General features: G+C 35.1%; 1 protein-coding gene across 1 annotated transcript in view; it reads left to right on the top strand.

Annotated features, from left to right (window-relative positions):
- Positions 1-17,807, top strand: part of TENM1 (teneurin transmembrane protein 1) — a 761,525-nt gene that overhangs the window by 201,639 nt on the left and 542,079 nt on the right. The window lies entirely within an intron of this gene.

The following is a 17,807-nucleotide window of genomic DNA, read 5'->3' as shown; positions in this document are numbered from 1 at the left end:
CCATGAACAGCTGAAGCACTCTTGCCTACATCTTTTAGGTGTTTACATTTTGGCTCAGAGAGGAAACATCCCGGAGGTTGCACAGCAGATTAATAGACTATTACAGACATACTGATGAGGTGCTATGTACGCAAAACCACGTCTGCAAGATCTTCCCTGTGAGGGTGGTGAGGCACCGGCACAGATCGGTCAGAGAACCTGTGCCTGTCCCATTCCTGGAAGTGTTCAAGTCCAGGTTGGATAGGGCTTGGAGCAAACTGGTCTAGTGAAAGGTGTTCCTGCCCATGGCAGGGGACTTGAAATAAGATGATCTTGAGGCCCGTCACAACCATTCTATGATTCTGTGATGGCTTTTAGCAAATATATTAAATAAATCTTCTCGTGACTATTTTACTATCTCAGATCTTGATGAGGATAGATTGCCTTTTATCTTTGTCTTTTAAGAAATAACCTTGCCCTAAGACTTCTCCAAATTGAAAGCATGGATTTTAAGTGGTGATTTCAGGATATGGCATGTGTACAGGAGGCATTACCAGTTTTTGCCATTCTGGTCTAGCTTCAGGGATTTTATGGGTCACCAATACTGGATATTTAGGAGAAGAGAAAGCATTAATTTTGCGCAATAGTTGATGTTTGCCTTGCTTTTGAAGTTTTAGCCTAACCCAAGTACAATGAGTGAAGGAATGTAATGCCTTTGGTTCTTGTAGGAATTAAAGTTCAGTTTCTTATGCAATATCCCCCTTGACATGCACGTAGAGATCAGAATGATTTACAATCACTGTTGGACTTTAGAATGATTCCCAGAAGTCTAAGCCCAGTAGTACTTCAATAAGCCACTGTAATAAGATATTTTATTATTATGGCTTTGAATGTCCTGCAGTGTACGGTAATTCAGATATAAAATAATTAAAGGCAATTAAAGACCATTATAGTAAGGATTACTTTGTGCTAATGATAGACTGTTTGACTCAAGGAAAAATACTTCTAAAGTCATTTAGGGAACATGATACCTAGTCAAGGTGGGAAAAGGAGAACATATCTGAGATTTGAGTGGGAAGAAGCCTAAAAAGATGAAGACTTTTTCTTTTATCATGCTCTCCTTTTTTCTAAGTATCTCCCCAAATTACAATATATCTTATAATTAATTAAACGTTATTCATTAAAGATGTTAATTGAACCACAACAATAATGTATGACTTCATAAAAGTGTATTTCTCAACACATAAGATGAAATGATACGTTTTGTGTTTTACTGGTGATTTTTGGTAGCAGTGTTTTATTAAATGCAATAAAATCAGTAATGCTAATTTTACAACTGTGCCAGCAAAACTTTTTTAGTAAAATATATATTTCATTTACTTTTAAATACAATTCAGCAATGCTCAAGAGTTTGTCTGGAGAGAAGGTGTTCATCTTAGGGTGCTTGAAAAGTATAATGTATTTCACACCTATTTCAAGTCATGAACACTTGGGATTACCATAGCCACTCCTAATTTGTACTATATTTGAAAAAAATACATTATACTGATGATGTGACATCTTCACTTGTGTGGAAGAAACAAATCACTCTGAAATTTTGAAATTCTGAAGTACCCTCTGACCTGCGCTACCGTTTTCTCCAAATGAAGAGTAGGACACAAGAGCTGGCTAAACATGTGAGGCATGTTGTAAATTGAGTGAACTCTTCATTTAGTTTATGAACAGCTGAATAAGACTTCCTACCAAGCTACAGAAAAACTACATGACTAATAGTAGTAGAACATATCTACTAGAATTGCATAACTGCTGTTTCTTCCTCAAAAGCCAAAAAAAAGTACAGATTATGTCCAGTATCTGAAAGCTTGCTTTCAGTCCACTTCAAATTCTTATCATTCTTACTGCTGGTCACTGCTATTAACACATTCTTGACTCCTTGGTTGTAGAGAAGCCTGTATAGAAAAAGAACACGAACAAATGAAAAATGGGTAAACATTTCCTCGTGTACAACTGTCTATGTAAGATATTCCTCATCAGGAAATTGTCCTTCTGAGATCCACCACTCTGTCTCTCACAGCAGATTACACTGCAAGAAGCCACTCGTAAAGTTCTCCAAATAAGTGATTTTATCTTTTATAGGTAAACATGAAAATAAGCGGTTTTGCAAATATCCAGCAGGAGAGTTGTACAAATGTTAGTACATCCAACTGCTTTAATATATCACTATTGAAAAGAATTCAGTTTTACCAAGCTGAACTCAAATAATATTGCCAGAATCTCACCCTACAGTGGTGCTGGAGGAAAATAAGATTTTAAGACATATAAATTGGAAACTAAGTAAAAAAAAATGTTAGTCCATGAAGAATGCAAATGTTAACACAGTTTTTATGCAAGACATAAAGACAAGCATCATTTAAATATTACTCTTTATGTGAAAATAAGCGGGTTTAAGTGTGATTTCTTTCTAGTAGCCTTAAAATACAGTGATTGCTTCTCCTTTGAGAAGTTTTTATAATAAAAATGATATAAGTTAATCCCTGCAAATGGGCTGTAGTTGCAAATTTTAGCAATACTTGTGAAGAGGACCCAAGTATGGAATTTTCTCTGGAATCTTTTTACAATCTCTAAAGTAAGAACTCTAATTTCCAGCACTGTGTGTGATATAAATGGCTGACTCCTATGCAATAAAATCCTTTCTGTATCCATATTTTCTAAGCTACAAGACCATGACAGAGAGTGGTAAATTCATAAACTTCCAGAAACTATTATTTAGAGCGTAGTGTTGTGAGTCATCCCATGCAAGAAATGTTACTAAAGTTGAAAACATAAGCAAGAAAATTGTATGCATAAAAAATTTAAAGCAGTTGAGAATATTTCCAAAACTTCTTAGTGATTATTCATTTATCTAATTTTGGGCACTACTGCTGAAGTTGTATCTGCTGCAAAGTCCTGCACATCCTAATATCTGCTCAGGATTTAACATGATCTCCTGGAAGAACATAGCCACTGTTTAAGGATCTAAACATAATAAAACTTACACTGAGGTGAAAAGAATCAGTTTTTCTAGTTTTATAGATTAAGTGAAGCATTATCTTATTGAGCTAAAAGGCAATACATGTAAGCCGTTTGAATTGCCACTGTGTCAACCAGAAAAGCTCTGTCCTTAGATCATGATACCAGTATCCAGTTCCTACAGTAATTCTTCAGGCAATCACTGTTCTCAGAAAAACCTTCCCTTATTTTGTTAAGAGTCATAAGTCTGGAAGCTGATTTTTTTCCCTTTAGTTGAAGAAATGCTTCATTCATTGTTATTCCTGGCAAGAGAATGAGTGCTTATCACTACAATCTCAGCTAAGAGGAAGCTGAAGAAGGTGTAGGAATCTCTTTAGAGCTCTGGTAAATTTTATAGCTTCAAGTGGATTTTGATTTCCTTAACTTTGCTTATATGCAAAAGAAATTGTTTTTCTTTACTTTTTATTAGTTTACTAATAAAGGGAAAAATCTCTTTTAAAATAACAGATTTTTAAAAATTATTAACCTGGCATCATTCTGTTGCATTTATTTAGTTAATTTGATACTTAGTTGTATTAACATCTTTTCTGTATTAGGTTGCTTTACAGTGTTAGAAGCAAGGCTAAATAAGCTTTGAAAAACCTATTCTTAAATTGATAACTGCAGGGTCTCAAGTGAAACTCTCCAGGTTCTTCTGGCTTACACTTGATTTGCTTTAATAAGGGTTATGGGGAATGAAAAACTATTGAAACTCCATTTTAAAATGTCTGGCAACAGACAGGTGAAAAAGACTTAGAATTACTATTTTTCATTACTGAGGGCCCCTTAGGACTGCACTGGAAAGAATCCTGCCTGCCTCAGATAAGAGTCTCCCAGCAGTTTAATGTGCCAATCAGTTGCGCTCAGCAGCCCGGAATCATCATATTGCAGCTATTCAATAGTTCCAGACCATATGCTCAGAAGGATGAGAAATGTGATATGTGTCACACTTCCAAAGAATGATGATGAAGAGCATTAATATTCTGATGAAGAAGGAAAAGAAAAAGAGAGAGAGAGAGAGAGAAATCTTGAGGAAGCAAACCCACACCTTTGTTACTGAGCCTGACAGATATGTACTAACTCTTCCATTTCATATGTATAATTATAAGTTTGAGTTACCATGAGGCTGACATAACACTGAATTACTTGGTCTCTTCCTTTCTCTTCCTCTGCCAATATGTTCTCTCTTTTGATTTTTAAGGCAGAAAAGAGTTAAATCAGAATCCAAATATCTACAAAAGAAGCAATGAGCATTTTATCCAGCTGGCAGTCTGGAAACTATTTGTGTGCATTTGGGGTCTAATTACTGTACAACAACTGAGTGATGGACCAAGTACAGCTCCATTCGTATTAAATAACACACTTGTAACTTGAACAAGGAATGATAACAAAGGCTATGAGTAAATGGGAGAAATGCAAGAAAATGCATTTTCATATACATTTTATCCTTTCTAAAACAGTCACAGTGATATCATCATGTAACATGCAATATGATGGGGCATGGTTAAATGAACAGCAGTTCATAAGGAGTTGATCTTCTAGCCAGCCATTTTTGGGTACCTTACCCAATGATCTGTAATGCAGAAAACTGTAGAGCAAATGTAGAGTTGATATATGGAGCTGAAATTCCAGTGATAGCTATATATACCGTGGACAATCTTCACATCTCTCCAATTGTTTTTAAATTCTACTAGGCTGTGTATTGGAGGAGCAGAAACATAACAGGGGAAGAATTCATTGTTTAAAACAACCGAACAAAACCTCAAGAAATGGCTGTGCAAATGAGATCCTTTAATCAATGAAAAAGAACGTGCCCTTTAAGGAAACAAAGAATTCCAAGTAACCCAAAGAATAATTTTTAGTTGAAGCTATTCATACTAATGTCTTAAAGGATATGTATGTATTTAATGATCTTCTCTGATATCGTTACAGCAATAATTTTCAATAATATAGACATAGGTGCACTAAATTTACCAGGATTGTGAGGCATAATGGCTTGTACAGTGTGCTTTTCTAGAGTGCACTGAAATCAAATTCACAGATTCAGACAGCTTATAAGAACTGAGTTGTCTGCAGGCTGAATAAAGATTTTAGTTTGGGAGGATGCTCTCATTTTCCTTTGTCATTGTAACAAAAGTCACTGATTAACAATGCATTCAATTGTTATGAGATGAACTACAGGATTTTTCACATTTATTCTTTTTAATGTCATCCCTTTGGCTTTCTGATTACTCATGAATTTTCCTTAGTACTTTTCTGTATTCCCAAATAAAATTTAATGTTATGTATTTTGTGTCAGTCCGTATGAGGTTAAGTTTCAGCCTAGTGGAACTCAGTGAATATTGGCATTGCTTGTATAGAGAGGAGTACAGATATTATTTTTTAAATATAACAACTCAACATGAGGCAGATTCTTTCAAAGTACTACCTCCCTCTGATTCATGATCATTAGGATTTGGTTATGATTCATAAAGAAGATACCCAATTGCTGATTTTAGATCAAAAACTTGTACCAAAAGCCTTGTACCAAAACCTAAAAAAATAAACTTAATGTGTTTTGGCTTTGGTATTCTTCTTCTGAACTATACTTTTACTGTTTAAGAGGAACAGTCAAATCTGTCCATTCTGTTCCTTAAGATTTACAATACAGCTATCAGACTTGTAAAAATTCACTAAAGTTAAAAGATCACTGAAGTTAACTTTAGTGATCAAGGAGATATGTTGGGATTATTTTTGTGAATTATTACCAGTTTAATTGTTCTGTATTACCCTGACAGGTAAAAGGCACTGTAACCTTCTGCAGGGAACACTACATGTCCAGGAGAGTATGTTGCTACCATCAGTGTCACTGAGGAAACATTTTGTCTCTCCCACTTCATGTTTTCGTCTTGGGGTGAATGTGTCTGTAATTAGACAGGTACAGAAATCAAGCACCAGTCTTCGACTTGAGACAGTTTAGGAAAAAAAAACATGACAAAGTAGTTTTAGTGTCTTTAGCTTGTTCAGCAGTGTTTGCTTTCCTACTCAAATCCTTGCTTTCTGTTTTTTGTAGACTTCCAAATTGAAGTTTACTCTTGTATTCTCTCTGCTACACTGGCAAATTTCCATTTCAAATCAGCGAACAAAACAACTTATTAATTTTTGAATGGTTGTGTATCTCCTGTAGACCTTTATGATGGACTCACCTGCCTTTCTAACATCTCTTCATCTCACCAGGTACCTCTAAGAGATGTGAAATACCTAGTTTGAAAAAGTTAGATGTTTTACCCCTAACTATGTGTTTGTTTTTCTTACCACAGCTAGTACGAATTTCTGACTTAAAGGGAAGTTTTAGGGTACAGTTCTCAGAATCTGTTCAGCATGTTGGTGAACCTTCCCCACGGTCTCATTTGGAGGGGGCAGTGTGTGCTGCTTTGTGCTCACTTCCACAGAGTGAGTTGGGTTGGGTTTGGGTTTGACAGAGCCGTGACATTAGGTCAAAATGCTTGGTCTCCAATCTGTGTGGCTTAATACATAGACCATGCAACTAGTAATAAATGTTCTTGCCTTCCTTGACATCTTTTCTTTGCAACCAAACAAAATCATGTCTAGAGTAAAAAAAACTGTTACACTCGCTGTAGTTAGTTCTTTAAGACAAGTACAAAGCTGGCTAATAATAAGTGAAAAATGGGCAGGTAGTTTATGTGCTGGCAGTTTATTTCTGGAACAATGATTAAAGACATTGAGTTCCATATCTGATCAATATAAAAAGAAGTCTGGCTGTTGCTGGACCTGGTAAACATTTTCATCAGATTTGGCTTCAATCTTTAGTGAGACATGTTTACAGAAATAATTTCTAAATGCTTCTCTTTTCAAAAGGAAATTTTTATTATTTTTGATAAAAAATGCCTATCTCCTAAGCTGCATTATTTAAAACTGAAATAGAAAGCTGTTTTCTTTCAGTTCTTTTGAAAACTCCCTAAGAACCTTCCCTTGAATAAAATATATTCTCTTTGATTCAAACAGGCCTGCTTTCCACACTTAATTAAGTATCATTGTAACACTACAGGTTTTAATTCTATTTCCATTATCACCTTAACTCTAATCTTACCTCTGTGACTGATTCCTTTATTCAGAATGTGGTTTTCCCTTAAACAAAAAATCTGAACCAGAATTTTTTAATTTATGGCACACTTCTTAAAAAGCCAGCTGCATCCCACAGCCCCAGGTAACAGCTCCTGAGCAGGGATGCAGGTACCAGACACTCACAGAGCCACATGTGGGATCCCCTGTGGGCTTGCATCCATGCCTTCCTGTTCATCTGAGTCAGAGCTATTACTAAATTCTGGGGCCAAGAGCAGCAGAAGGACCTGGAGCCCCTCTGAGAGAAGCTCTGCACTGCACAGCTGCACAGAAACCACAGACATGGGGCTGCACGTGGAAGGCAGGGAAACAGCAGTTCAAGGGACCTGTTCTGTTCCAATCAAAATTTCCAGATGTCGATGTTTGTTCCCTTTTGGTTTGAAATCAATTTGTTTGTTTGTATCTCAAAATTACAACATTCTGCCTTCCTTGCCCCTCAGCTCCCATTTCTTCTTGCTGCCCATATCTCATTGCATTAGTCCATCTTCCTGAGTGCTTTCTCTCGCTTTTGACTTTGCAGGGAACGTGGCCTGGCAAAAAACCAGTCATGCCTTTCTGCCAGTTCCTCCTTCAGCTTTATTTCACCAGAGTCAGAAGTAAGTGTGATTATAGTAAGTGCAGTTATTGATATATTTTCTTCATTTTGAGATTGGACCATCTAATTTGGCAGCTTTTGAAGTGTGTTGCCTAGCTCAGATGGTAAACGTTTTGTGGAAGGGATGAGTTTTGTGTTTGAAGTGCCAATGAAATAACAAATAAATGAACAAAATTCAAATTGTTCTCATTTCAAGGTGGCTCATTACTTAGCCATAGAACTGAAAGACTGAAACAGGAGATATTAGAACTTTTTTTCTTGTTTTGATGTGACTCAATCAGCATAGGTTAAGGTTACTTTGTGAGTGTGAAGTGAGATATTAGAACAATTGGTGGCCTATGTTGCCATTTTTTTGCTTCATAAAAAGAAGTGGGATCATTCTTCTATTTATGACATTTTACTTTTTCTTCCTATATGCAGACAGCAGGGATCGTGACAAACACTGTGACCAGAACATTAATGCTCAGTGTTATGGATTCCTTAGTAATTCCAATTTGGGAATGAGAGCTATCAAAGTAGCAGTTTAGTCCCTGTATTCAAAAGGCACAGAATTTCCCATTTTCCCGCTGAGGGATGCAACTGTGGTGTTCTAGGAAAAACACCCCTTTGCTTTTTAGTAATTTTGTGCTTACTCTTTATTCTTTGATTATAGAACAACATTGATTTAGATTAGATTTCATAGGGAAACAAGGCTTCAGAGAAAGCTGCCTATGATAGGCATCAACAGAGTGCTAAATATATGGATGCTTTCCATAAGATGCAATGAAAAGCTGCACTACTCTTCACCTTCCACTTCTTCTGGCTGCTTACATACTTTCTTCCTTCAGAAGGTAAACAAGATGGTTCTTCTTAGTCTGAACTGCTCATTCACTTAACTAGTTTGATCAGTGGTAGATCAAACTGAGTACTAGGGATACATAAGATCTGCATCCCTTTGCCAGCCTTTCAGCCATTTCTTCAGCTACTTGACAAAACATGAGATAGGTACCTGTTTGCAATATCTGGCGAGGTGGATAATGGAATAGGTCTCTTTGACTCTGCAAAACAGGTGTCTCAAATGTTCATGCTGTTTTGTGGGACAGCCTGTGCACGTGTGCAGAAAGGGAAAGTGAAGGCATTATCAAAGGTAAATTTGTTTTAGCGTATTTGGTATTGTTTCAAAAACATTTTTCCGTCACAAGTAAATTGCATATGGATGAGGGGTTCTATTATGATGGTTATGGTTTATATTATGGTGTATACATTCTTCCTTCACTCTGCTCAACACTGCACCTGATAGGAGCGTATTAAGCAAAGTGACTTTGTTTTGTCTTTCTCAGAGAGATACAATGACTACAGTTGAGTTTATTTGTTTCTAGATAACATTGTGTCTATATGCTTGATATGAAAGTCAGAATGAATGGATGTGCTCTGTTCTTGGAACAAAAGATAAAGAGATTTGTCTCCCCAGGCTGAGACTGAGTTCCTCAGTTCTGGAGCACCCTGAGAGTACTTTGCCTCCTGCACAGAGAACACATGTTTAACCCTAAAGAAAATCCCAAAGTGGAAGAGGAGCAAACTTGTCACTAGGCTTCATCCTGGCCTTATGGCCATCAAATGCCCTGAGTCCAAGGCACGGGTACTGAGAGTAAGTACTGTGTGGAACTTCAAGGTTAGCTGAATATCCGTCAGAAGAGACTTGAGCTGTAAAAGTTTTGCGTGTTTCTCTGAGTCAGTGCTAGTGAGGAAGGACAGTGAGACATTTTGGACAGCTGGAGTGCAAAAGCTGTTGTGGCAAGAGAAGTTTTATTTTGACCAGATAACTAATCTGTGATATGGAGTTGTTCAGTCAGTCTTTCCTAATTTGATCTGTGCTTAAATGTGTCCTTTGACATCACTCGTGCTGTCTGCTGACATCAGAAGCGGAGCACTTGGTTACAGGCACATTCTTCACTGTAACACCACCTGTGTATGTAAATATGCATTCCTTTCAGTAAAGATAATTTGGGGTGCTTGTTTTGTTTTGGTTGGTTACATTTGAGTTTGTTTGTTTGTAATGCTTTTAGTGTGGGTTTGTTTAGTTTTTTTTTCACAAATTCTGACCTATAGGATTTTATTTTTTTTTTGAAATAGGGGCAATGGTGAAACAAGTACAGTTGCCTTGTTTAATAGAAAAAAGATGCCTATTTTATAGCAGCTCTGTCAGATTAATTCAGTCCAAGCTTCAGCTGAAAGGAAGAACTTTAAATAAATGTCTCAGGTGCTGTTGATTTGGTTGAGAGGAAACAAATGAGGGTCTGCAATATTTCCTTACAATTCAAAAAATTATAAGTCTAAACATTATTATCTGTCTTGAAATTATTAAGTATCCTGTTATGCATTTACCCTGTAATGTATTTGTAAAAGTACTTTATATAAATCATGTAAATACAATGTCATGAAAAATACGATTTCAAAGATAAACTGGCCTTAAATGTTAATAGTTTAGGTAAGCCTAGTCAGTCAAGCACTGTCTTCAAGGCAATGTTGCTCTTTTTATGAAGCTCAAGGCAGAGCTCTAGTAGGAGAGATGCATTTAAGAACATAATAACATGTATAAAACCATCAAAAACATAGCTTACATCATAAAACGGCATAAAACCCAAAAGGTATTTTTAAATCCTCTTGCTCAGGGATTTCTGAATGTAATGCCATACATTCTCATCAGGATAAAAATATACTCTGTGGATTACTCTAATTAAGACATATTAGATACAGCTTAAATCTATTTTGCAAAGACATTTAATTTTAATAAATATCAACATTCAGTTTCCAGATATGTTTTTTGTCTAGAATCTAATAAATCCAGCTTGATAAGCTTGGTTCAGCAGCCTGGTAATTTTCTTTTTTATGTCCTTTATTTTCCTGGGGGGGTCCAGAACTTAACCACTGCTGCTGAGGTGCTCTCAGAACAGTTTGTGCTTTTTGGTTCTACACCAGCCAGAAGGTTTCCGTTCTGAAAGTGAAGTTAAACCCTTTTTGTCTGCAGTGATAGATGTTTCATGTGGACAGAGAAAACTGCTTTTTGCAGATTTTAGGTGCTGGAATTTGGGTTTTGTGAAAAAAATTAGTTTTCTGGTTTGTTTTATTGAATTTCTGATTCCATTTAAACTTAGAGTGAGAGATATTTTTTGGGCACTTTCTTGTGATGGCTGTGCTTCTAAGGTTAAGAAATGCATTAGAAATATAGATCAATTAGAAAGAACTATCTTGAGGGAGTGGATTTGATTCCACAGGTGAGCAAATAAAATGGAGGAAATTACAGCGTGTCTTTCTTGCCTGCATTTAAAGTTGTTCTGTAACAGAAGTACATCCCTTCCTGGTCTATGTGTGTTTTCCTTCTCATCTTAATTTTCTAAGGCAATGTAATCTGAATGGTTCAGCATATTTAAGCTTTTAGCTAACACAGTTTAAGTTTTGAGATTCAAGTTACCTCTAATCTAGAAGCCAAAACCTTACAATGACCTGCCAGAGTGTAGCAATAGTGTAACTTGCTATAACATATTTCTATAGAGAAACAAAAACTTTCACCTGCCATCTGCTGGAAAAAACCTGAAAAGCTATAACATGTGAACCTCCTCACTAGGGACTACACCTAGTTTTCTGCTTGCTAGTAATATAGTAATTTTCAGTGCTAGTTCTATATAAAAAGATTTTAGTTATGTTGCTGAATTCCTTACTGTGTATGATACAGGAAGAAGAAATTTTTTTTGACTTTTATTTTTTGGTCTTTTTTTGCTGCAGTATCAATAGGGTGAAAGATTTTGTCATCTTGTCAACATTTAAGTTGTTGATTGCAAAATAATTTAAGACAGGAACAGTTTGGTTATAACACAATAACCTTAGCATCAGTATACTAAAGAGAAATCAGTCTGGTTTGGTGGGTTTATTTTGATGCTATTTATGTGTGTGGAGGGAAATAAAATATTTCTATTCATTTTCTGTTGCTAACAGACTTAATACAGTTCTTTTACTATGTATAGAAAATGTTATCCAGGTGACTGTTAACAGCAACAATAGTCCTATATCATTTAATTTATTAGTTCTTCATTTTTCTTGTGTAGCTGCTTCAGTTCCTGAAAATAATGTACACACATTTTAGCCTTTTCCTACTAGAGGTGAAAAAGAGTTGCAGTAAGAATGAAAACTGTAACATCCTTCTGAACTCCCCCGGAGATAATGTGGCCAGAGTTCCCACTAAAACAATGCAGGTGCTTATGTCCTACAGCTAATGATTGAAACAGGCAGAAACTCATCCTTAAAAAATGTTTATTTTGCTAGGCTAACTTTGAGTTTATGTAGTTACATTTTTCAAACTTATAGTCACAGTAAGCAATCTCTCAAATCCAAGATGTGTAGTATGTACTCCCGTAAGGTGTTCACTTCAGAGAAATTTCAGGTGTGAAAATAAGCTTTTCTTCTGATATTGACCTTGATTATGTATAAACAGGGTTCTTTCTGGGAAAAAGAATTGGAAGACAGGAAAATATGGATAGTTTGTACTCAGAATTGTCTTTTATTTACATAAGGGGGAAACATGCTTATTTACCACAATTGAGCCCTAGATGCATTTTCTCCTTAAAAACTACTTGTAAGGCTGGACAAATAATTTTAAAATGTTTGTCTTACTGATACGTTCATGTAATTTTTAAAAAAATTATTGTCTACAACACAATGCTTTTAAAAATAATGTTATATTTTAACTTTTAATTTGAAAGTTTTAATGAGCTTGGTAAAATTCCATTCTACCACTGACCTTATAATTTAAGAATGTGGCATCATCTGCATTCTTTTCTTCATTACAAATAAAACCTAAAGCTGTTACAAATCTCAAAACTCAAAGGCTTTAAATTACAACTTTTCATGGATAAAACTGAATATTAAAAATACATGAAATAAAAAACACTATCACAAATAAATGTAAGCCTTTCAGATAGACTTTTGTAATTTTGTGCCATAGAAAAAGTACTTCAGTCTCTCTGAGAAAAGTTATTAAAAAAATCCCAAAACCCTATTGGAAGGTAATGTAGGTGGCTATTTTTAATACTTTCCTTAATACAATTTGTTACCATATGCTTTACATCATAGTGAGAAATTAAATGATGGGAATAAGAGTAATTGGGCTCACTGGTTCCTCATATTTGCTTGAATATAAACCATCTACCCTTTATGTTCAGAGCATGCTCAGAGTAACAAAACCAAGGCAGATATGATAGGAAAAGATAAAAATGTATTGATTAAACCCCCTTGGAGCTTCAGTGCTACAGTAATAATCAGTCACATGTCACCTGCAGTACACTAAATGACTTCTAAAAGTTTTTAATACTCCATATCACCAGATAAATCACTGCAAATCACTGGTTGCTGCAGTTCTCTTTTAATCAGGAATGTTACAGTAAATGAGTGTTATATTCGTGCATTAGAGTTATGCTTTTAAAAATATAGTAGGAAAAAGTTCTTAACTTCGTTTTAGGTGAAAAATTGCACTTAAAACTGGCAAATTTTTACTACTGCCTCTGTGTAGTAAAGTTCTAAGTGTGCATTTCAGTAAGAAACAAGTAGCTACCAGCTTTTATTTGTGACAGTCCCACAGCAGGGACAACAGTGCTGTGTGCAGTTGAGCTAGATTCTCTTTGGGTACTTTTGCTAGTAAATGTTCCAGTTAAAGAAGCAATTCTATTTTCATGTTGGACAAGTGTAAACAAGCAATAAAATGGTGAGATTAACTTTCATGTTTTTGCTTGAATTTGTAACTCTGACAACTTTGAAAATAAAAGTCCCTTTTACTACAAACTGAGTAAATATGATCTGAATATCTTGGAGATAACAAATGTGAATCAACTGTAATTTTTGCACTCATTTCAGTATGCCAGCCACTTCATAGCATGAAATAACTACAGTGGTAGCTTTTAATTAGGATTTATCTATAATCAGGGTTAATAAGCAACATGGAATTTATGGTGTGTTAACTACCCACATTAATTTGCTATGTGAAAATATCTGAAGCTGACTAGTTATCTCTTATAAAGACTTTTCTTTTAGGCACTAGGATTGTCCACATGGGAGCTCAGGGGGAATACCAAATACATGGGAGATACACACTTAAACTACCAAATAGCCTTTAGAAAAGCAATTCTCCCTTGAAGCTTTGAGCCTTCAGAACATGTTTCTACCGAGCTATTCCACCTCTTCTGAGAGATGGAAATGTCCACAGTCTCTATTGATCTGAATGTTTGTGTAAAGGTTTTATTCTTTAAGGTGGTGGTGTAGTTCTGGGAAGTTCAATATTAAAAAGTTTGGGATTTTTTCACCTACTCCTTAAGTATTGTTCTAATACTCAAGAGATTCATTTTGGAGGATAATAGATCTTAAGCTTGTCAGTCTGCACTATTTATTAAGCCATTTTTCAAGTTGTTCAACAAATAAATGATGACATTTTTAAATGCCATTGGGAGTCAATGAAATCTTTGAAACTCAGAATTTATATAAGTTCTAAACATGCTTTGTTCTGATTTCTCCAAAATAGAACTGAGGTGTCTGTGCACCTTTTGAAGATGCAGGTTAATTATCCTGGATTAGCCCTGGTTTATATTATGAATAGTTTAAGTTTTCCTGCACTGTAATTCATTATTTCAAATAGCCTCACATCAATCACTGTAAACCATTAACAGGAAAACAAACATAAAAACCCCTAAAGCCTGCAAACAAAAACGAGTGATAGGAAATGTAACACCATATTAATCCAGCAGATTTATAGAGGCAAACAACACCTGAGTTTGGAAAAAGGTTTGTGTTTGTATCTCTCCCAAAACAAGGAAAACTTAATAGAAATGAAAATTTGTAGAACCTATTCTTCTCCTCCTTCGACGTAATATAGTCTGTAACATTGATACAGGAAATTATTAATCTAAATATTTGGCTTTTTCAAAGACTAATGTCCTGTATCTGAAAGGGATTATCCATCTAATTTTATTTTAATTGGCTTTAGTCATCAGGATCACTTCAGGCTGCAAGTAAACTCTATTGTGTAAGAGTTTCTTCCTCACAGTGAACTCACATATTTAGGAAATGTTTCAAGGAGACTTGCTGCTGCTTAAACTGTTGTTACCACTTCTGTTTCCTCCTTCAGGCCCATTAAACAGCCATTAATTTGTAACACTGATTCACAGCCAATATCTTGCAATGGATTTTTCTCATTAAATATAGTAGCTTTAAAAATGAAACATGGAAATGCTATAATGTGTTTTTTGTTAAACTCTTTTGTTGTCTGTCTGAGCAGGTTTGTGTTATGCATTTAAATAATTAATTTTCTTTTTCAAGATCTAGTCATGATATTCTTTGGAGCTGATATTTCCACAGGAAAATTCAATTATTTTTGTAGCTCTGAAAGGTGTGGGGTGCATAATAACTTTGATAATTAGCCTAGTGTTTGGCATAATATTGAAAGTGATGTTTAAGGATTACAATTCAATTGCTTTTCGTTGCAGTCTGTATTTGCAATTTTATAGCTGATTGGCATTTTTTTGTTTATAGGTTTTTGTTTCACTAGAGATACTGAAGGATCTTAAATATAAGGTCAGTTTTCCTTAATTGGACAAAATATGATATATTCCTGATTTTGCTCAAATAATTAACGCATGTGCCTAGTGTATATGCTAAATAGCATAATTATAATATTAAATAAACGTTTAGCACTGAACGTAGGACTAAAAACTAGGTTTGACCTACCTTCATGCAGTTATCTCCTTGATCTTGGAGCAAAGATGATTAAATGTATCAATGAGGGATTTATTACCTAAAACTACTAGGCCTGTAAAGAAAGGGGAATATAAGGAACAGCTGCTGTTTGAAATCAGTATTAGGTGTAAAGATATGTTTGGGGAGCTGAGGTTAAGTGTAAAATATAAGAAAATTTACTAAAATCTTGTTAAGTAATGTTAAATATTTCCTCATGACACACTGTATTCTACTACTGAAAGCAGGGAAAATAGAAAGACCTTGTCATCTAAATAGGGTGCAACATTTCCTTTGAATGTACAATAGTAGGATCTTGGTAAAACAAATAGTCTGGCATTTTCTGAAATGTCTTATGGTTATAATGCAAAAGAGTGAATAGTCACTGTAACTAATTATTGTGTCAGAGTGTTTCTGTTAACAGAAATAAGCTGTGCCATGCTGGCACCTCCTCAGTTATTTGAGGAAGGTGCTCTCCCTCCTATTCCTAATCTCAAGCATGCTCTATCCCCATCTGTTTTCAAAAGCTTGAGAAAAGTCCCAGTTCAGGAGCACCACAATTTCTTTTCTGTTCATGGATCTCTTCTATTCTTTGGACAGTGCTCACAGGAACATGATGTGATTCTGGAGCCTGTCCTGTACAGGGCCAGGAGTTGGACTTTGATGATCCTAGTTCTTTTCAACTTAGGGTATTCTATGATTCTATGGTTCTATGACCTTAAATGTCTCGTTATATAAAATAACTACCAGTGGAATCTCAGCAGGGAAGAGCATTAATAAGGCTCACTGGAAGGAGCCCTCCAAGACATTGTTAAACTTCTTGATTGTTGATCCACCTCTCATCTTTGCCATATGATTTTCTGTCTGTATCTGTAAACAAAAATCCTCAGGAGAGGTTGTTGACAATGGCTGCGAGGAATAAGAGGCAGAATGTGCTTAAGCTTTGTTGTTTCTCCTGAATTTTGTAGTATGAACTGATTTTTGGAAGAAGCAATCATAAATGGATGTTCATCTTGGAAGTCAATATCTAAATAGGTTCTCTGTAACACCTTGTAGATCAGAGTTTTAGTTGGATGTATTTTGCTTCACCCATTCTTTAACATTAGGTTAACCTGCAGAGATTTTAGCTGATGTGTAATGTCAATTTGATATCTTGGTGAATTGTAATTCCTCTATATTTGTACTGGATTCTTTGCAGAAGAGAGCAAGAGAAGTTTAATTGTTCTGCTGAGTTGCCTGCAAGACACGGTTAATGGCTAAGCAAACATTTTATTTTTACATCTGTTCATATTTTTCTTGAGATAATAATTTCCATAGATTTTCCCAAATGTCATCTTTCTAGGAAGAAAAGATAACTTTTTACCTTAATCACCCCTCAATCTTTAGAAAAGTCCTTTGGAGAAACATTTACAGTACTCTTCATTCACAGAAATTAATGACCTAACACTTCAATTCCCAGTGGTGCTCTTGGGCACAGGAAACCATTTATGTATTTACTTTCATGTTCAAGTAAAATAAGTCAGTTTTAACCTCACTGGGACAGTCTAAATACTCCTTATTTCATTAGAAAATGACTGTTCTCAACATGTTAAGGAACATGTTACTGACAATTATAGATGGCATATATCCCCTTCAGTGAGAGAATAGTAAATGTAATTAAAAACACGTTATAAAAAATGATGTCAGAAATAATACTTGTTTGCTTTCTGTAGTTGTTTGCTATTATACTCTGTTTGGCAATTTAGCATTTTCTTATTCTCATTTCTAAAATATATCATTTTTTTTCCTAAAGAAAAAAACACTATGTTTTGTTTTTATTTTTCCTTTGAAATTTTTCTTTGAGATTTCTTATTTGCACGAAAAAGGCAGAGATTCAATTCCAAACATTATAAATGTTAATATCCATGTGCTCAGCAAAAAAACCCCAAACAACCCAAAACACAGAAAATAGAAGCCAGAAGCTTGACCAATGCTTTTATTCAATATTTTTACGGACCTGCTGAAGGAAAAAATGGCATCTGACACATCCAATAATATCACATGTTCTGATTAGTCACTTATCTGAACGCTGCTTTTGGTTTTGCTCTCAAATAAGTGAGTGGAATTGAAGAATTTTTTTTTTTCTCTTTTTTACCGAGGAAAAAAGAACAAATAAACAGAAGCTTGTGATTTTTCCCACTGGAATCTTAGTTCAAGAAGATCAGTGTGGTTTACAAGATACTAAACTTGTTTCAGCAGATGTTTTTCTCCCATAACTGTTCAGGTAATGTTACTGCAAGTTCATGCTTAGAAATATCATAACAACAAGACT

This window comes from Corapipo altera, unplaced genomic scaffold (genome assembly GCF_003945725.1).
Source record: "Corapipo altera isolate COAL_440 unplaced genomic scaffold, ASM394572v1 65, whole genome shotgun sequence".
NCBI lineage: Eukaryota > Metazoa > Chordata > Aves > Passeriformes > Pipridae > Corapipo > Corapipo altera.
The sequence above is the reverse complement of the archived record's forward strand: the minus strand, read 5'-3'. Positions and strand labels throughout refer to the sequence as shown.